Genomic DNA, 23,037 nt, shown 5'->3' with positions numbered 1-23,037 from the left:
ACTGGTTGGCGCATGCGCATTATGACCCATATAATGCGCAGATGTGCGAACATCGCTCGGAGCAAGCGGGCGGCCGCTTACGAGCGGCTCTGAATCAGGCCCATAGTGCAAATAGAAGAAAGGAGAGAACCAGGCGCTCTCTCACCAGCCAATTATATCACAATTATTAAAATTAAAATTAGTTTAATCTTTGTTCAGCTGCTGTCAAAAAATAGGTAGATGCCACTACCCACAAAGAAGGTCCCAAGGAAAATGCAATTTATAAAGACAGCGCTTTTTGACAAAAGATTTAATACATAATAATAACCTTACATACAAATACTAAGAAATTACATTACAATAGACAGAAATATAATCTACAAAAAACCGGCCGGTGTAGACACTCATCAATCAACTAAAAGACCATAAAAAATGTCATATGGTATTAAGGATACACCTTAATTGGTGTTATATAGAAACAATTTTTTGCAAGCATGAAAAAATCAGTAGCATGGGACTTTGGGCCTGATTCAGAGCCGCTCGTAAGCGAGCGGCCGCTCGTTCGTTCCTACCAATGTTCGCACAACTGCGCATGCGTACGGATTTTAATATGCATGCGCGAACCAGTCAGTGCGGCCGAAAATCGTGTGCTCGCTAAATAGCGAATGCCTGCTATTTTGAGTGACAGAATGAGGCATTTGTGGGTGGTAACAGGGGAAGGTGCTTGAAAACAGGGAGTGGAGATCCGAACGCAGGCGTGCTTAAAGGTCAAAACGGGCGTTTTAAGGGTGTGCATAATTAACAAAGCAGCGTCATTGACCACGTCACTTGGTTGTTTTATAGTCAGAACTGCTCGCATGATTGTGGTAGGAAAAACCAACCACAAGAATAGCGAGCAGTTCAGACGCCTTTCGATGTACTCGATTAATCTAATAAATAGCGGACATGACGTATGATGCGAGCGGCCAGGGGGCGTTTTTTTAAAGATTACGTTCGCATGTTTTGTTCGCTCGTTCAGACATAGAGGCGTGAACAGACCACAAAGAGCGAACGGTTCATTTAAATAGCCAGCCCCTTTCTCTGAACGAGCGAGCGCAAATAGCGTCCGGCTCTGAATCAGGCCCTTTGTCTGCTCAGAAAAACAGATTGATTTATTCCCAAGATGAGGGTGTTAGTCAGTATGCATTGCAGATGAATCCGTGCAATAATTTATTTTGCAATTAGTACATGCATGCATCCAGGTTTTCAGCTCTATAGATGTTAGTCTTTATGCCCCAATTGTTAGTAAACACGGTATCATGCCAAGAATGTTAGTAGGCAAAAGGACAGTAAGAATAGGCAGTGAAAACGGTTTTCAAATCCCTTATTCATGCAAGCCGGGGTTTAGGGAAATTAACTCCTTTTAGGAACTCAGGAGCGTAACCTGATCAGCTTGTTGCTCCCATACTCACAGTTCACCCGGGTGACATGACGAGTGTTTAAAACCAGCTGGTTCGGATTGACAGACTTTTTACACGTTTCTCCACCTCCGTCTATGCTCAGCGGCTTCCTCAGAAGTTGTCATGTCTGTTCTAAGTCTTCCGGTTTTTATCCCAGAGACCGGAGGTTGGCGCATGCACCTTACATCATAAACCAAGCCTCGTTTTCAGGGTGGATCACGTGATCGAGACTCGGCAGCTGAATGTCTCTGTTTATGTCTCATATTAATGTAGGTAGTAGCCTTCATGCATTCCAGCTTGATATTATTTATATATCAGCGGGCAGTATATATTATGTACTCATGAAGGCTCAGCTTGCTTATTATAATTTCAAAGCATAATCCCCAAAATTGGAGGAGAGAGAGATCGGATGATTTTTAATACTCTTAAGATCATTTGCCCATATATTGTTAAAAACAATGGCATACATACATATATATATATATATAAAAAAAGAGGAGAAAAAGTTAATATACATGTATATAAATATATATAAACAATAAAGAAATATATATATAAAATATATAATCATTTACATAAAAAACATATATATTAATATCAGACCCCATTATCAGATCACTCTAAGTTTATTCGGAGAGATATATTTGCAACCTCAATCAAATTAATCTAGAGAGTATCCAATAGGGCTGCTAGGTGTACCTCAAGAAATCCTAACGTATACTAAAGGCACAAGGGAGTTGATACATAATCTCAGAATATCACCTTGAACACTTAATTAGTGCATACAATATCCGAGATAAATGATATATATTAAACTGACATGTTTGTTGCCCTATACGTAAAAAAGGAGGGTCGACAAGAATAACCCAAAAAAATAATAATATAAATAAAATAAATTAAATATTTATAGAAAGACTTATAGGTTCCCATGTACACTCCTAAGGTAAACAGGATAATAAACCCTGTTTTATATAACACTCAGATCTTGCAGTATATAAAAAAATATGCAAGAAATTAGAAGGTGAGTGGCATGTATAAGCATGGCCTAACATGGTGGGCTTATTGCCCTAATCCAAAGGGACCTTTGGTAACCTGGACAGAATACCCAACATAAATTAACCCATTTGAAACCTAGCCCGAGGGGAAATAACTCTATTAGAACGTTATTATCATGATGATTTCATTTAGGGTAACTACAAATTTATATATCAAATTTAGCCCTATAAATAGAAAAAAAGAGGGGGAGGGCGGGTTAGCAGAAATAACCCAGAGAGATGAATTGGACTCAACATTTCTTGAAAGACTCATCGATTCCTATATACATTCCCAAAGCACACAGGATAACACACCTTACTTAGTATAATACTCATAAATTACAGCAATACAGAATAACAGAAGATAGTTAGCATATATCATCATGACTTAACGTGGTGGGCCTAATGCCCTGGTCCAAAGGGACCTTTGGTAACTTAGACATAATACCCAGCATATATTAACCCATTTGAAACTTAGCCCAAGAAGTAAAAACTCTATTGAATCGTTATTTTCATAATTATTCCATTTTAGGTAACTTTGGATTTATACAACAAGATCACAAGTAGTCATTATTCAGACATTATTTAATTCTACCGTGTCATTAAGACCGGTGTTAATGTGCCAAGCCTATATATCCAATATGCTTCCCTTTTACATAGTGTTTTGTATCTGTCCCCTCCACGACATGTTGCCTTAGTTTGTTCTATCGCTTTTATCCTTAGGTCTTTTGAATTTCGACACTGAGTAACATGTTTTAACAAGGGGTGTGTCTTAACTCCTTTCAAAATATTTCTGCGATGCTCCATAAAGCGAGTATGTAACGACCTTGTTGTTCTGCCAATGTATTGGATACCGCAACCACATGTAATGAGGTAAATCACAAAGGAGGAGGAACAGTTCAAAAACTCTTTAATTTTGAAACACTCTTTATTCACACTTGAAATAAAATCTAGACTTTTTTTCTCTGATTGTAAACATGTACCGCATGTGGTTTTACCACATCTGTGGAACCCAATTGGTCTCATAGGGAGCCATGTATTACTACTTATTTTAGTTTTAGTCTCACCCTTAAAATGACTTGATACCAGTATAGATTTAAGATTCTCTGATTTTCTGAAAATCACCCGTCCTGTTGGATTGATTTCTTTTTTTTAAAAATCATCCAACAGGAGCAATGGGGTATTATTTTTTATAATTTTTTTTTTTATTTCCCAAGCGTGATTATTAAATTGCGTAAGGAAGGACATCGAATGTGCTTGTGTTGCTACAATTTTATTATCTTCATTAATATTTGTATTTTTATTGTTACCTTCTATAAGTAAAAGCTTCCTATCCATAATGCTAACCTCTTGGTATGCCCGAACTCAGAATTTCTTCTGGATATCCCTGCTCCGATAGAGATGTCATAAATTCTTTAGCTTGAACTTCGAATTTTGACTTCGTCGAACAATTGCGTTTAATCCGCAAGAGTTGACTCTTTGGAATATTGTTTTTCCATCTTCTATCATGTGAGCTTTTATAATTAAGGTATCGGCTCTGATCAACCGGTTTAATATATGTTTCTGTAACTAGCTTATTATCCTGGACAGTGAGGGCAATATCCAGAAAATTAATAGAACTTGTGCTGAAAGATGATGTGAACTTCAAACCAAAATTATTAAAATTTAAACTATATACTGCAAGATCTGAGTGTTATATAAAACAGGGTTTATTATCCTGTTTACCTTAGGAGTGTACATGGGAACCTATAAGTCTTTCTATAAATATTTAATTTATTTTATTTTATTTATATTATTATTTTTTGGGGTTATTCTTGTCAACCCTCCTTTTTTATGTATAGGACAACCAACATGTCAGTTTAATATATATCATTTATCTCGGATATTGTATGCACTAATTAAGTGTTCAATGTGATATTCTGAGATTATGTATCAACTCCCTTGTGCCTTTAGTATACGTTAGGATTTCTTGAGATACACCTAGCAGCCCTATTGGATACTCTCTAGATTAATTTGATTGAGGTTGCAAATATATCTCTCCGAATAAACTTAGAGTGATCTGATAATGGGGTCTGATATTAATATATGTTTCTTATGTAAATGATATTTTTTATATATATATTTCTTTATTGTTTATATATATTTATATACATGTATATTAACTTTTTCTCCTCAATTTTTTATATATATTTATGTATGCCATTGTTTTTAACAATATATGGGCAAATGATTTTAAGAGTATTAAAAATCATCCGATCTCTCTCTCCTCCAATTTTGGGGATTACGCTTTGAAATTATAATAAGCAAGCTGAGCCTTCATGAGTACATAATACATACTGCCCGCTGATATATAAATAATATCTAGCTGGAATGCATGAAGGCTACTACCTACATTAATATGAGACATAAACAGAGACATTCAGCTGCCGAGTCTCGATCACGTGATCCACCCTGAAAACGAGGCTTGGTTTATGATGTAAGGCGCATGCGCCAACCTCCGGTCTCCGGGATAAAAACCGGAAGACTTAGAACAGACATGACAACTTCTGAGGAAGCCGCTGAGCATAGACGGAGGTGGAGAAACGCGTAAAAAGTCTGTCAATCTGAACCAGCTGGTTTTAAACACTCGTCATGTCACCCGGGTGAACTGTGAGTATGAGAGCAACAAGCTGATCAGGTTACGCTCCTGAGTTCCTAAAAGGAGTTAATTTCCCTAAACCCCGGCTTGCATGAATAAGGGATTTGAAAACCGTTTTCACTGCCTATTCTTACTGTCCTTTTGCCTACTAACATTCTTGGCATGATACCGTGTTTACTAACAATTGGGGCATAAAGACTAACATCTATAGAGCTGAAAACCTGGATGCATGCATGTACTAATTGCAAAATATATTATTGCACGGATTCATCTGCAATGCATACTGACTAACACCCTCATCTTGGGAATAAATCAATCTGTTTTTCTGAGCAGACAAAGTCCCATGCTACTGATTTTTTCATGCTTGCAAAAAATTGTTTCTATACAACACCAATTAAGGTTTATCCTTAATACCATATGACATTTTTTATGGTCTTTTAGTTGATTGATGAGTGTCTACACCGGCCGGTTTTTTGTAGATTATATTTCTGTCTATTGTAATGTAATGTCTTAGTATTTGTATGTAAGGTTATTATTATGTATTAAATCTTTTGTCAAAAAGTGCTGTCTTTATAAATTGCATTTTCCATAGTGCAAATACTTATCTCATGTCTTGACTATTGCAGCTTACTTCTCTTAGATATGCCACCTTATAGATTCACCACTGCTCGATTGATATTTCTTTCACTCCACTCTGACTCCCCTCTCTGCCAATCCCCCCACTGGCTCCAATTTAAACTCCTCACGCTCACGTACAAAGCTCTTATCATCTCCCATCCATTCTACATCTCCAACCTCTTCTCTCTCCATATTCCCTCCTGCCCTCTCTGGTCATCCAGCGACTGCTGCCTCCCCTCCCCACATATAACCCCTCCCACTTTAAAAACTTCTGTTGCTGCAAACCTATGGAACGCTCTCACTCCTTCTATCAGACTATCTTCTAACCTCCATTGCTTCAAAGTTTCCCATGAAACTCCATTATTCCCTCATCCAGCCTCTGACTTATTCCTTACATCTCTCCAACCTCCTTTTTCTTCTCATATGTTTACAATATTCATACCCCTTACCCTCACACTTGAATGTAAGTTCTCACATAACTAAATATATGCATGTAATTATGCTTGTACAAGTAATATGTACTGTATATGTATGTTGGTCACCATATAATTTTTTTGCTGCCGAACCTTGTGGCACCTATAAATAAATGAGGAGGAGAAGAAGGAGAAGAAGGAGAAGAACAAGAAGAAGAAGAAGAACAAGAACAAGAACAAGAACAAGAACAAGAAGAAGAAGAAAAAAAATAGTATAACTGCCCTTCATCACTACTCATGTATATGGAGAATAAAATTCAAAGAGGGGCTCCAATGGAGTAAGACCCTGATTCAGAGGCACTCGCTATTTGCGAGCGCTTGCTCTGAATCAGGGTGGGCCAGTTTTTTTTTTTACCCCTGCCTCCAGGCCACCCACAGCTGTAGCGGGCGGCCTGGCGATAGTCACGATTTTCGCGACCATCATGCTTGCAACGAGACCCTTGTGGTAGGGTCTCGTCCACCACAAGCCCCTGCCTCATGTGTGATGTCAGTAGGGCCACCCACAAATGGCAGGCATTTCCTCGGGAACGCCTTGTGCAGCTACCCCCCATGACCCGCCTATAAAACGGGGCGATCTGTCGATCAACATCGACATCCGCCCCATCTTGTAGCGAGCCCTGGAGAGGGTGATTTCTCACTCGCTCTGGGGCTCGCACAGTGCGCACGCCATGCCCTAAGTTCTTCCAATGGTTTATTCTTTTTAAGCTAAAATTGTCATACCCTTTAACAGCCTTCTTTTGTTTAAAAAAGCATAGTGGTTCATCGCTCGGGATTGCAATCATCCATTTCTATGAGTGAAAAGAAAGACACACACAGAGGGCCTGATTCAGACCCGGTCGCAAGCGCTGAGCGCTCGCAATCGGGTCAATGTTTGGCCACTGGGCATGCGCACGATGGAGCCGGCTCCGTCGTGCGCATGCGCGAGACCCCGGCTAGCGACGGTTGCCCCGTCGCTCTGGGTCTCGCACCAAAGGGGGCGAGCTGTCGATGGTGAGTGACAGCTCGCCCCGTTTGGTGGGCGGGCCGGGGGGGTGGCCGGCCAAATGGAGGCATTCCCAAAGGAATGCTTGCCGTATGGGGGCGGACCCACTGACATCACCAGTGATGTCAGTGGGAGAACTTCCGGCTCTGTTAGAGCCGAAAGCTCTCTGGGGCTTGCAGCCACGAGACCCTACCACAAGGGTCTCGTCGCAAGCCCGATGGTCGCGATGGTCTTGACCATCGAGACCATCAACCTGGCCGCTCACTATAGCTGTGGGTGGTAACACACAGCTATGCGAGCGGCCAGGAGGGCCGCTCCAAAAAAAAAAAAAAAAACGCCCTGATTCAGAGCGAGCGCTCTTTCAGAGCGTCCGGCTCTGAATCAGGGCCAGAGTGCCGGATTCTGAGAATCTAAGTGCATGCGAGTTCTGGCGGCAGCCAGATATAATGCATTATGATAATATGAGTAGGGTTTCATGTAAGGGACATACAGTCAGGATAGGCAGGGGAGGCAGAGCCTCCACTGTCATACTCCTGAGATTTGATATAAAAATTATTAGAATAATACAAAAAATATATTTAAAACTTAGAAACATCTTTGTTTAGTGTAATAATTTTATAGTTAACACTCACCACCTTTGTGGAGCTCCCAGGGACTGCAGTGAGACGAGAGATAGGCAGCAACAGCTCAGCCTTGCTTCTGTATAGTCTTATGCTGCTTGCAGTGCTGGGGGCAGGGCCACACCACGGGCAGTAAGCTGCACAGAAAGAGAGCTAATAGAGGCACATCTCTGAGTATGGGGGGGCATGCCTTGAGCACTGGTGGACACCTTGTATGTGTCATGTTACCAGGATGTGCACTGCAGTGTTTAGAGATTGGAGCTCAGCAGCAAGAGTCAACACAGTGATGCAGATAGGAGAATCAATGGACACTGAAGCTTAGTGTAGTAAGGGGAGAGTTACAGTATGTGCCTCCCCAGCCATTGACCTCACCGCACATCCAGCTTCATGCATACAGTCGCACTGCTCATTGTACATCTGCAGCCACTGCTGTCATCATTAGTCCTGGCACTTACACCAGCCCCTTGCTGGTAGCAAATGATCTATCAAAAACAAGCATCCCTTCTGCACATGCACATGTCTTAAACTAGCAAGGAAGTGTTATGATTCCTGGAGGGAAGCAGCATGTGTAGATGGCATGCAGGTGGAGCCGCCTGGATGGAGTAAACAGCACACACGAAACACTGCTAGACTGACTCAGGAACTCGACTGACATGCAGGAGACAGGAACCGGAAGTACAAAAAAACTTCTATCACCGGCATGGAGTGATGGACTGACTGGAATTTAACAGGAACAAGGCCCAAACAGAGCAAATCTCCCTTAATGATAGACCAGTGAGCAGCTGTGCACAGACAGGAGAATTAATTAGCATGCACCTGACACTGCACACAGACAGACAGTAATTAAAGCAGTGCTTTAGGCTGGAAGCTGCAGATCCTGACAGTACCTTCCCCCCTTAAGGAACCCCTACCTCCAGGTTTTTCCAGAAAATCTTGAAAAATTTTCCTTACTAAGACAGCAGCATGTAGAAAAAGGAGGGGGGCTTACCTCCCTATTGTTCCTCAGCACACTGAATTATACTTGCAACAATATATGAAAACTATATGGTAATAGGAATTCAGAGATATTGGTTGCATGCATTTGCAAATACATGAGAAGCTGCTAGGCCACGTCACGGCTTCTCTGTCACTAGCAGTCCCTAACACTAAGCGGTTCACGTCCGGGAAGCAGGGCACCCCAAAACATGTCCAGCCCAGGACCCCCCAGGGCATCACATGAAAAAAAGAAGAAGGATGACAGTGAAGTGTAAAGTATAGATGTGTAAGACTAATTAATAAGTGTTGAAAAAGGGGTTAAAATATATGTGAAAAATTACATGAATAAAAGACAAACATTAAAGGTGATGTGAAAAGTAACTATGTGTATTAAGTGGTGATGCCATGAGGAGGCCAGCCAGAGCAGCCTTGGGGGCCCTATGCCCAAACGCTTACCCCAAATGTAATATATATCAATTATATGCCTCATAATAAAGGCACATATGTATTTTGACAAATGTAAGGCCTCATGATAAAGGCACGTTCATAAATGCATCCAAATTAAGAGCCAGCTTACCTGGGAGTCACCCCTGGGAACTCCAACTAGCACTACTAGAACCAGCATGCCCTCCTAATACTGACTCATTCATGTATCTCATAACAACAAACACAAAATGGCAGCTGCTCAATCAATCTGGCAATATTATTCAGGTGCATGAAAGGAAGGGGTCATACCAAGTAGAAAAAAAGATGGGGGTTTAACCTCCTATTGTTCCTCAGCACACTTAATTATACTTGCAACAATATATGAAAACTATATGGTAATAGGAATTCAGAGATATTGGTTGCATGCATTTGCAAATACATGGGAAGCTGCTAGGCCGCGTCATGGCTTCTTTGTCACTAGCAGTCCCTAACACTAAGCAGTTCACATCCGGGAAAAAGGGCACCCCAAAACATGTCCAGCCCAGGACCCCTCCAGGGCATCACATGAAAAAAGGAAGAAAGGTGACAGTGAAGTGTAAAGTATAGATGTGTAAGACTAATTAATAAGTGTTGAAAAAGGGGTTAAAATATATGTGAAAAATTACATGAATAAAAGACAAACATTAAAGGTGATGTGAAAAGTAACTATGTGTATTAAGTGGTGATGCCATGAGGAGGCCAGCCAGAGCAGCCTTGGGGGCCCTATGCCCAAACGCTTACCCCAAATGTAATATATATCAATTATATGCCTCATAATAAAGGCACATATATATTTTGACAAATGTAAGGCCTCATGATAAAGGCACGTTCATAAATGCATCCAAATTAAGAGCCAGCTTACCTGGGAGTCACCCCTGGGAACTCCAACTAGCACTACTAGAACCAGCATGCCCTCCTAATACTGACTCATTCATAACAACAAACACAAAATGGCAGCTGCTCAATCAATCTGGCAATATTATTCAGGTGCATGAAAGGAAGGGGTCATACCAAGTAGAAAAAAAGATGGGGGTTTAACCTCCTATTGTTCCTCAGCACACTTAATTATACTTGCAACAATATATGAAAACTATATGGTAATAGGAATTCAGAGATATTGGTTGCATGCATTTGCAAATACATGGGAAGCTGCTAGGCCGCGTCATGGCTTCTTTGTCACTAGCAGTCCCTAACACTAAGCAGTTCACGTCCAGGAAGCAGGGCACCCCAAAACATGTCCAGCCCAGGACCCCTCCAGGGCATCACATGAAAAAAGGAAGAAAGGTGACAGTGAAGTGTAAAGTATAGATGTGTAAGACTAATTAATAAGTGTTGAAAAAGGGGTTAAAATATATGTGAAAAATTACATGAATAAAAGACAAACATTAAAGGTGATGTGAAAAGTAACTATGTGTATTAAGTGGTGATGCCATGAGGAGGCCAGCCAGAGCAGCCTCGGGGGCCCTATGCCCAAACGCTTACCCCAAATGTAATATATATCAATTATATGCCTCATAATAAAGGCACATATGTATTTTGACAAATGTAAGGCCTCATGATAAAGGCACGTTCATAAATGCATCCAAATTAAGAGCCAGCTTACCTGGGAGTCACCCCTGGGAACTCCAACTAGCACTACTAGAACCAGCATGCCCTCCTAATACTGACTCATTCATAACAACAAACACAAAATGGCAGCTGCTCAATCAATCTGGCAATATTATTCAGGTGCATGAAAGGAAGGGGTCATACCAAGTAGAAAAAAAGATGGGGGTTTAACCTCCTATTGTTCCTCAGCACACTTAATTATACTTGCAACAATATATGAAAACTATATGGTAATAGGAATTCAGAGATATTGGTTGCATGCATTTGCAAATACATGGGAAGCTGCTAGGCCGCGTCATGGCTTCTTTGTCACTAGCAGTCCCTAAAACTAAGCAGTTCACGTCCAGGAAGCAGGGCACCCCAAAACATGTCCAGCCCAGGACCCCTCCAGGGCATCACATGAAAAAAGGAAGAAGGGTGACAGTGAAGTGTAAAGTATAGATGTGTAAGACTAATTAATAAGTGTTGAAAAAGGGGTTAAAATATATGTGAAAAATTACATGAATAAAAGACAAACATTAAAGGTGATGTGAAAAGTAACTATGTGTATTAAGTGATGATGTCATGAGGAGGCCCAGCCAGAACAGCCTCGGGGGCCCTATGCCCAAACGCTTACCCCAAATGTAATATATATCAATTATATGCCTCATAATAAAGGCACATATGTATTTTGACAAATGTAAGGCCTCATGATAAAGACACGTACATAAATGCATCCAAATCCAAATTAAGACAGTAGCATTCAATGATCTCATAGGCACCCAGGAGCGTTCTTCTGGCCCATACCCGTTCCAATGGACCAGGAATTGAAAGACCCCTCATGAGAGTCTGGAGTCCAGAATTTTTTTCCACCACAAACTCTTGACGTCCTTGGACAAGGACGGGTGGAGGTCTTGCTGGCCGCCTAGAACTGTACCTGAGAGAAGAGGACAACGGCTTGAGTAAGGAGCAGTGAAACATATTGTTAATCCTCAGGTTAGCAGGCAGCTTCAGATGGAAGGCCACAGGATTGATACGAGAGATAATCCTAAATGGTTCAATGAATCTGGGACCTAATTTCTGCGATCATTGATGGATATTAATATTCTTGGAAGACAACCACACCAAATCGCCCACTTTGAAATTGCACGGTCGTCGATGTTTATCAGCCCAGATCTTGGCACGACTGGATGCATTCATCAGACATTGGCAAAACATTTTCCAAACAGACTGTAGCCTGGAGGATGGCATACCAGCTGAAACTGCCTCAAAGAAGTTTGCTCTAGGGCAGGGGTGTATCTAGGGGTCCAATCACCCCTGGAAAAGTAATGGACTGGCGCCCCCCTCCCCCCATATTTTCTGAATAATTACTCTTTACTTATAACGTCTCTACAGCCAGCCCTCCTTCTGTATCCCTAGCCAACCCCATGTGTTATCAGCCAGCACCCCCTTCTGTTTCTTCAGGCAGACCCTTTTTGTCTGCCCAGCATCCCCATCTTCCTCCTGTCTCCCCAGCCACCCCTCTCCTGTCTCCCCAGTCATCACCCTCCTGTCTCTCCAGTCATCACCCTCCTGTCTTCCCAGTCATCACCCTCTTGTCTCCCCAGCCCCACTGCACCATCCCACTTCTGTGTCCCCAGTCAGCTCCTTCCTGTCTCCCCAGCCATTAGCCTGCCTGTAATGCGGAGCTCCAGTCCCTGGCCCCTGGATCCAGCCCCCTGCTCCAGTCCCTGGACCCCTGGATCCAGCTCCAGGAACCAGTCACTGGCCCCCAGCATCCAGCCACCGGCCCCCTGTAGACCACCAATACTTACAAACTTCAGCCTGTGGCTCGGCGGCTCCTCAGTGCAGCAGCAGCAGCAGCAGCAGCGATGAGACACACATGATGACATGACATTACGCGTGCAGAGGTGTAGCATGGAGCCATGGTGCCTGGAGCATGCCTATGCTAGCCCCCCACCCCCACTCCAAGGGCCAGTGTGTGTTCCACGGTTGCTTGGACAGTCCGGACGGAAGAGTTGGATTATCATTTCATGGAGCTCTAGGAAAGTTAAAGATTCATGGAACCTCCCCCATTTGATCCGCCCCTGCAGTTTGACAATAGCCCAGCCTTTGTCATTTTTACTGACATTTACCTTATTGGTGTGGGCCTGTTGGTACATCCAGCAGACATCCAGCCCACCCTCTGAGTCCAGGCCCGCATACCTCTACGCCATAATTTTTTAAAAATCAATCAAGTGACCTTTGTACAAAACAAATTAATTTATTGTGTTTATTCGGACCCAAGAGACAAGCCACACTCAATAAATCAGAATAATATTTATTAAATACACCTGGATTAAATATCCCTAAATCAATCACAGCATGTGCTAAAACCAAATAAATAAATAAAATAAAATAAATTCTCTGTGGAGAAAGAAACGCGTTAGAGTGTTCCTGGAGTAAAACCTGCTATTCCTGTTCTGCCGCACTTATTTGGAGTGATCCGTGCACACTGCTGCCCTGCAACTGACAGTGGATGAAGACCTGACTCTGTAGTCTGCTGCGGCCGTTGGAGCTCCGGAGTTGAATTGCTCAGTCACTGCAGAGCGCCTCTGTTGAGCCCCATCTACTCTTCACGGGAGATTTGCCATGTCCCGCTAGCCGCTCCACTTACTAGCCACGCTGCCGCAGTGGATTTTGGCAGACTACTGAGCGGGGACATGGGACTCCGCATGTAACCATGATCTCGTCTACAGCTTTTGCAGTTGCAGAGGGATCCACGGCTAAGCCGCTGCACGCTGAGCTGGACATGGATTAAAGTTTACAAGGTGATCTTCACCTGCTCATTATTCTCCAGCCCTTTGATCCTAGGTGGGCTACGGGAGAGTATATCAGTACACACCATATCTGTCTCCACTTGGCACAGGGAACATTTATTGCACAGCTTGTCACCTCTCAACACTGTGAAGGCTTTATTACACTTGTAGCTATAATTGGAGACTATTAATCAGCTACAGTGTTAAGACCTACAGACGGTTGTCATCAGTGAGTTGATTACGGACATTACATCATCCGCAATGAGGCCACCATTGTTTTACACATCTTTAAGATCACACATCTGAAGAGAGGATATCAGATGAAATATCAAATTTAAGCCACATTACTGGATGAGATTGGAATATTCAGTTACTGCTTCATTAGAGGATTGAAACTAGATAACATAATTAAAACAAGTAAAAAATAATAACCACCGAGCCTGTCTGGCATTCAAACTCTTGGTGGACTCAATATAAGAAAGATTTTTATGATCAGTGAGCACCATGATGACATGATTCGCTCCTTCCAGCCAGTGCCTCCAATCCCACTTCATAGCCAACAACTCACGATTCCCTACATCGTAACTCTCTGTTTCCAAGAAAAAAAAGCACAGAGATGGAGTTTGCCATCTTTAGGATCCTTCTGAGACAGTACAGCCCCCACGCCGATCTCTGAGGCATCTACTACGACAACAAATGGGGAGTCAGTATTAGGATGCTGAAGAACTGGAGCGGAGGTAAAGGCAATCTTTAAGGAGTCAAAAGCTGTGGCTGGCCAGTTTGCTACGTCCACTCCTTTCCTGTTAAGCTCCACAATAGGCATGACTATGGATGAGAAGGATTCAATAAATCTCCTATAATAATTGGCAAAGCCAAGCAAGCGTTGTACTGCTTTTAGATTGGTGGGCTGAACCCAATCTAAGATGGCCTTGACTTTGCTCAGATCCATTGAAAATCCTTGAGAGGAGATAATGTACCCCAGGAACGATACTTCTTGAACTTTAAAGTCGCACTTCTCAGGTTTCGCATATAACTGGTTCTCCAGGAGTTTACGCAGCACCAGTCTCACATGCTTGCGGTGTTCCTCAAGGGAGCTGGAATAAATTAGGATATCATTGAGGTAGACCACTGCGAATACCACGAGATACTCCCTCAACACGTCATTAATGAAGTCCTTGAATACAACTGGGGCGTTTGACAGGCTGAATGGCATCACCAGATATTCATAATGGCCAGAATGGGTGTTAAAGGACATTTTCCACTCATCACCTTCCCTAATGCGGACCAGATTATATGCACCTCTGAGATCTATCTTAGAGAAGATGGAGGCCCCACGGAGCTGATCGAATAACACAGAAATCAAGGGCAACGGATAGGAGTTCTTCACCGTGATATTATTCAAACCTCAAAAGTCAATGCACGGTCGAAGAGAGACATCCTTCTTTTGCACAAAAAAGAAGCCTGCTCTGACCAGCGGTTTGAAAGGCCAAATGAATCCCTTCTCCAAAGCATCCTGGATATATTCTTCCATAGCCTTGCTTTCAGGAAGGGAAAGAGCATAGAGTCTGCCTTTGGGAAGCACAATCGTAGGAGCGGTGAGGTGGAAGGGCGTCTGCCTTTTTCTTAGAAAATACTTCTGCCAAGTCCTGATAAGGAGTCGGAATCCTGGAAGCTGATTCAGATTGGACAGCAGCAGCTAGGCGGACAGGGAGAGTAAGGCAGGTAGAGGCACAGGAATCACTCCACTGGAGAATTTCTCCAGTCGGCCAGTTGATGACAGGGTTGTGTCTTCTGAGCCAAGGAAGACCTAACACGAATGGAGCCAGTGGACACTGGAGTAATAAGAACGTGATCTCCTCAGAATGCAGGGCCCCGATGGACAGCTGGATGGAAGATGTTTGAGAGCCCATGACAATGAGAGAGGTTGTATTAAAGGTTCAGATGCTAGTCCCAATGATTCGAAGAAGGGGATCTCCATAAAATTCCCTGCTGCACCGCTATGTAAGAATGCTGGAAAGGAAACTTGGACGCCTTTTCGTTGAATAACGGTGGGGATTAGGAATTTGGGGGAGAGACAGATGCAAGGCCTAGGTGTAGCTCTACCATGACACCTAGACCCTGCCTTTTCCCGATTTAACAGGACAATTCAAGGATGTGTGCCCTTTTCCTCCACAGTATAGGCAGAGGCCCTGGGAGCGTATTTTTCATTTCTCTTTGGCTGAGAGCCGATAGGCACCCAACTGCATAGGCTCTCCAGGATCCGGCTGAGTTACCCAAACTGGAGACCGAGGAGCAGGTGTAGGAAACTCCTTCTCCTTTCTACGTTCTCGGTTGTGGCGGTTAATACGAATGACTAGATGCATAAAGTCATCCAATGTCTCCGGAACGTTATGCTGGACAAGGATATCTTTAATCTGGTCTGAGAGACCAAGGCGGAATTGACTTCGTAGCGCAGGGTCATTCCAACCGGAGTCATTCATCCACTTACGAAACTCTGTGCAATAATCCTCTGCAGCTCTTTGATTTTGTGACAGGGACCGGAGTTTCAACTCCGCTAAAGCCGCCTTGTCTGGGTCATCATAGAGGAGGCCTAGAGCAGCAAAGAAAGCATCCACCGTCTGCAGAGCACTAAGAGAAGGAGGCAGACCAAAGGCCCAGGTCTGAGGGTCACCTTGGAGCAAGGAAATAATAATTCCGACCTGTTGAGTCTCTGATCCAGAAGAAGTGGACCGAAGCCTGAAGTATAGTTTGCAGCTTTCTCGGAAGTTAAGAAAGTCCTTACAGTTGCCCGAAAAATGATCCGGCAGATTGAGTTTAGGTTCGAGAGGCCGAGCTGAGGCAAAAACAGAAACTGAGGGGGGGAGCTGCCCGTGTCTCTTCTACCTGGAGAGAAAGTTCCTGGACCTTTTGTGTTAGGCCCTGTATTTGGGCAGCCAGAATTTGAGCTAGGTTCTGACCTGGCTCCATGATCACAATCCGAGGCTCTACGTTTTAGGTCTGGTCATTTTAAAACACAGGATCCCATTTTTTTTTTTTCCCCCTGGAAACATGTCATCTTTACCCTTGCACAGAATATCCACTTCAAAATGAGCCTTACACTGGGATTTTCACACCTATACAATAGGAATGGCTTCTAACACCTTTCCACAAGCCTGCTTTGCCCTGGAATAATTTGTGTGACTCTAAATCATTAACTGAAAAGACAAGATAGTTTATTTAGGTACTCCTTATTCAAAATATACCTTTTGTACACGAGAAAAGCAACTGGACATAGCAATAGCCAAATAAAATTAGACTGTTCATGAATTCCATTATAACTTCTGGTTCACTCACAGAGTTGAGAAAACAGAAAAAAAAAACTGCTTGATCTTCTCTCATCATCAATTGCAATTCATGCTCTCTCATCCATGACCTAATGTATTTTTACACCTCCAGCTTTATGTTTTCACTCCGCCCACCACGAGCAGCAGTTCCCATTGATCCAGCACAGGCTTCCATTCTTAAATCCCTTGGCATTTTCAAAAAAACTCAACAGGGCAGTCGTGGGAAGCGAGGATGAAAATCTCCTATCCGCTGTAACCACCTAAGTTCCTTGCCTTCAGGTTCACCAGTTTCATATAGGAGGCAATAAGAAGTGGTACCTATCAAACCGCCCTGTGCTTGGAAGAATAGATTATTAAACTCTCGCTCTGTGACTGACATCCCCAGGGCCCCTACACTCAATATAAAGAAAACTACAGGCCCTCTGGTATGCCCAATCAGATCTGTCCTTTGTAATGCCAGATCTATAAGAAACAAGACTGCTACAATTGCTGACTTTACTGAATCTGAAGATCTTGCCTGTATTACAGAGACTTGGCTAGATGAAAATGCAGCACCTATCTTGGAAGATGCAGTCCCAACAAATTATTCAGTCATTCACAACCCAAGACTTAAACGCAGGGGAGGGGGAGTGGCCATCTGCTTTAAAAAAGCACGTAAACTTAGGGTCCACCCAATGGAAATTACTCACTCATTTGAGTGCATTGCTGCTCAGAGTTGTACAGAATTAGGATTCAGAGTACTTCTCATTTACCGCCCACCTGGCGATGGAAAGATATTTCTCCAAGAATTTGCAGATATTGTTGCTGGACTAGTTCTGGAGCATCAAAGATGGCTGATCCTTGGGTATTTCAATGCATGGGTTGATGATGAGCTCTCACACCTTGGCCAGGATCTCCTGTGCACAATGAATGCTCTGGGCCTCACACAAGTCATTCCTTCGGCTACTCATATAAGTGGTCACAATCTTGATCTTGTCTTCCAGATTGGATTAGATGTCTCTGACCTAAATATAAACCCAGTCACATGGTCAGACCACCACTCAATTCACTTCTCAGTCGCAACCCCTCAAAATAGAACTTTACCCATGGAGTTGACAAGGTATCGTTCAAGGAGGGGCATGACTCCCCAGGCTCTTGCAGCAAACTTGGATCTTTCTGCGGTAATGGGGGCCTGTGAAGATCCTAGTTCCCTTGTCCATTACTATAACAGGGATGTGACAGCTGCAATGGATATTATTTCCCCTGTGCATATACGACCCCTCATACCACACTGTAAAGCCCCTTGGTTTGACAATAGTGTTAGTAAACTCAAGAAAAGGGGCATAGACTTGAAAGACAATGGAGGAAGACGAACCTGGTAGAGGATATGTTAGCACTAATCAAACATATTAGAGAATATCAATCAACAATCACCCGTAAGAAAACAGAGTTTCTTTCAAATAAGATCAAGGCAGCAAACAATAGGCCAGCTCAGCTTTTCCGTACAGTGGAGATGCTTTGCAAACCAGCATGCCTGCAGCATGATGAATCCTTCTCCCAGTCAAGATGCAATGAGTTTGCAAAATTTTTTACAGATAAAGTATCCTCCATCCGGGCTGGAATCCCCACAGTGCCATCAAAGGAGTGCCAAACTACCAAACCTGCCAAGGTAAGCCACCTGTCTCCCTGGAACAGCTTTGACATAATGGATGTAAAAGACATTGCTAAAATTATCAGAATGTTGCGACCCACCACTTGTGATCTGGACCCTACCTCAACCAAGCTTCTCATAGGGTGTATAGACATTATTGGCCCTGTAATTGCAAAAATAGTTCAATGCTCTTTGCAAACAGCCATTTTTCTAGAACCACTAAAGGAAGCAATTGTTAGACCACTTCTTAAATTAATTTAGACCCCGACTGCATGACCAACTATAGACCAGTATCAAACCTTCAATCTTCTAGGAAAGGTCATTGAGAAAGTGGTGGCAATACAACTGGAAACCCACCTGTCTACCCATGATATTTATGATCCATTCCAGTCAGGATTCAGGAGAAGACATAGCACTGAAACAGCCCTGGTATGTGTGCTTAATAATCTTCTGATGGCAAGAGACAGAGGTGATTGTTCAATCTTAATCCTTCTGGATCTGTCAGCAGCATTTGATACAGTGGACCACAGGATTCTAATTGAGTGCCTGAAAAATTTCTGTGGACCTGATGGCACAGTCCTTAGCTGGTTCAAATCATTTCTCACTGGCAGGTCACAGAGGGTTTCTTCTGGAGTAAACTCTTCATCACCAATGCCACTTCCATGCGGTGTCCCACAGGGTTCTATACTATCTCCCATGATTTTTGCAGTATACATGCTACCATTGGGTGAAATAATCAGACGTCATGGCCTGGTATACCACTGCTATGCAGATGATACACAACTGTACATGTCCTTTGCTCCAGGTACAAAGGACCCAATAACAACCCTAAATGGCTGCCTAGCTGAGCTTCAGGATTGGATGAGTGCCAGTTGGCTGCGACTGAACCCTGAGAAAACAGAGGTCCTTATGAAAGGTCACAGGACAGGGCTACAGCATAGCCAACCAACAGGACTTATGCTTGGGGGTTCAGAATTACAAAACACTAAACATGTGCGGAATCTTGGTATTGTTCTGGATAGTGGCTTGACACTTAAACATCAGTTATCTGCCACAATCAAATCCTCATTCTTTCATCTGAGGAACATAGCCAGAATCAAGCACTTAATACTCTCAGAAGATCTGCCTAAAGTCATACATGCATTTATATCATCACGCCTAGAATACTGCAACGCCCTCTACCTCGGTCTCCCAGCAAAAGAATTTCACCGCTTGCAGATGGTACAAAATGCAGCTGCCAGGCTATTAACCACCCAGCCACGTTCCAGCCACATAACACCCATTCTCTACTCCCTTCACTGGCTGCCTGTCAGATGGCGAATTGTCTTCAAGATTGGCTTACTAACTTACAAAGCCCTACATGACAATGGCCCAGGGTACCTGAAGCAGCTTCTGATTCCTTACCGTCCCTCTCGATTACTGCGATCCGTTGACAAAGGACTATTAACAGTACCTAGACTATCACGGAATTCGTCTGGGGGTCGAGCTTTCAGTTTTGTGGCTCCAATCTTTTGGAACTCACTTCCCCGCACAGTTCGAGAGGCCTCCACTCTAGAATCGTTCAAAAATAGACTCAAGACTTACCTCTTCACCAAGCATTTCACTAATGTCCCTTGTTTAAGCTTATTTTGTATTTTGTACTGTAAAGCACTTTGAGTCCTATAGGAGAAAAGAGCTATATAAATAAAATTATTATTAATTATTATTATTATAATGTTATGATTCCTGGAGGGAATCAATGGTATTAATGTAGAGTCAACTGATGACAGCCTTGAGGGCTGGAATGTATTGTGCTAGTCGTCGCCAAGGGTTAAGAATTTGGTTGCAGCCGTTGGGATGTCCGAGCAACCTTGGGGGCTGATGGTGGCCTTTATGGTCGTGGCCAAGGGACTGATGGTGTGAAGCAGCCTTTGGGCTGTTGGAGCAGCCTTGGGGGCTGATTGTGGCCTTTATACTCGTGGCCAAGGGACTAATGGCATGAAGCAGCCTTTGGGCTGATGACACTCAAGTGAGGTATGCAGCAAGAATGTGGGGCTGCTACCAGTGTCGCTGAGATGACACTGGCGACGGTGTGCTTAACAGCGCACCTGGAACGCAGAGTTGCTACCACTGCCGCCGGGTTGACACTGGCGACAGTGTGCTAAGTTGCGCACCTGGAACGCAGAGCTGCTACCAGTGCCGCCGGGATGACACTGGCGACGGTGTGCGAGGTTGCACACCTGGAACGCAGAGTTGCTACCAGTGCCGCCGGGATGACACTGGTGACGGTGTGCTAAGTTGAGCACCTGGATTGCAGAGCTGCTACCAGTGCAGCCGGGATGACACTGGCGACGGTGTGCGAGGTTGCACACCTGGAACGCAGAGCTGCTACCAGTGCCGCCGGGATGACACTGGCGACGGTGTGCGAGGTTGCCATCTGGAACGCAGAGCTGCTACCAGTGCCGCCAGGATGGCACTGGCCACCAGATGGTGACAGACGCTTCTGGGATAGGAAGCGCTCCATGCTGCCCCGATGGTACAAGCAGCACATGTAGATGGGATGCAGGTGGAGCCGCCTAGTTGGAGTAAATGGCACACATGAAACACAGCTAGACTGACTCAGGAACTTGACTGACATGCAGGAGACAGGAACTGGAAGTACAAAAAAACTATCACCGGCATGGAGTGATGGACTGGCTGGAATTTAACAGGAACAAGGCCCAAACAGAGCAAGTCTCCCTTAATGATAGACCAATGTGCAGCTGTGCACAGACAGGAGAATTAATTAGCATGCACCTGACACTGCACACAGACAGGCAGTAATTATGCAGTGCTTTAGGCTGGAAGCTGCAGATCCTGACAGGAAGTATAGCCAGAAAAAGCATTGCCCCCCCCCATTAGGACAGTGGGCCCAATTCAGACCCGCTCGCTAGATGCGTACACTCGCTCCCAGCGTATGCAATTTGGCAAAGTGACGGCACAGCAGGCTATCATACGGAAAGGCATATGCATGCCCACTATGTCTTGGCATGTGATTGCTTTGTGTATGCCGAAACCCACCAGCCTGCGAGCACTTCAGTGTAAAATTCAACCATGTGATGTGTACTATGACGCTGCCTGTTAATTATGCATGCCCCTGAAACAGCTTTGAGACGCTCAGGCACCCCTGCATTTGCACCTCCACTCCTCCGTTTCGAGTGGCCTGCCCATTACCATCCACAAACATCTTGTCCTGTCGCTCATTCAGCTGGGCTGACTATGCTCAGTGAGCGTATGCTTCCCGATCGCTCGGACTAGTTCACGCACACGCATTGTGGTGCATGCGCACTATGCAAACCATTGGCAGCTACGAGCGAAAGCTTCATAATGAGCGAGTCTGAATTGAGCCCAGTGCACGCCAAAAAAAGTGTGGCATAATGTGAACTTGGGACACTGTGTGGTATAATGTAAACCTGGGTCATTGTGTGGCATTAAGTCAACTAGGGCCAGTGGCATCACTTACCTTTATTGCACCCGGTGTGGTGCTCAGTCATGGGGCATATTCTCACACGCCGGCAAAAGGGGGCATAGCTTCTCCTGTGAAGCCACGCCCACTAATGCGTCACACCCCCGTCCTCTGCAGTCATTGAGCAGGGGAGCGGCTAGGGGTTGCTGCGCTGCTCCACTGAGCAAGCCCGGCTCAGCGCAACTACAGCTGCTGGACAGTAAACAGCCTCTCCCCCTCCTCACGAGTGTGGCTGCTCGGTGACACATCCGAGGGGGTGACACCAAAATAGCAGAGCAGCTCTGCTATTTTGGTGTCACCCCCTCGGATGGTGTCACCCAGTGCGGCCCACACCCCCCGCACCCTCCTTATGACGCGAGTGACTAGGGCCTTTCGTAATGGTTTAAGATCAACTAGGGCACAACTATGGGGCATAGAATTAAATAGGGCACTACTATGGGGCATAACATTAACTAGGGCACCACTGTGGTTCATAAAATGAATAACTGCTGCAGAGAGAAGTATCTCTCTAAAAGCATTGAGGCCGTGCCCCTTCAAAATGTTGCTATGGGGCCCACAAAGTTATGGCTATGCCCCTGGGGAGATGCATCCAGTCTTGGAGAGAGATAAAGTAGAAAAGTTGCCCAAAGCAACTAATCAGCTTCTGTAATTTATCTAGCACAGTCTTTGAAATGAGGCCCTGATTCAGAGCCGGACGCTCTGACAGAGCGCTCGCTCTGAATCAGGGCCGGCCTTCTTGTTTTTTAGAGCGGCCTCCTGGCTGCTCGCATAGCTGTGGGTGACCACCCACAGCTATAGCAAGCAGCCAGGAAGATGGTCGCAATGGTCAAGACCATCGCGATCATCGGGCTTGTGACGAGACCTTTATGGTAGGGTCTCGTTGCCACAAGCCCCAGAGAGATTTCGGCTCTCACATGAGAACGCCTCCGTTTGGGCAGCCACTCCCCCGGCCCACCCACCAAAGGGGCCGTGCTTTCACTCAACATCAACAG

Source organism: Taudactylus pleione, unplaced genomic scaffold, assembly GCF_031769625.1.
Source record: "Taudactylus pleione unplaced genomic scaffold, aTauple2 ptg000538l, whole genome shotgun sequence".
Taxonomy (NCBI): domain Eukaryota; kingdom Metazoa; phylum Chordata; class Amphibia; order Anura; family Myobatrachidae; genus Taudactylus; species Taudactylus pleione.
This window is presented reverse-complemented; position numbering follows the sequence as displayed.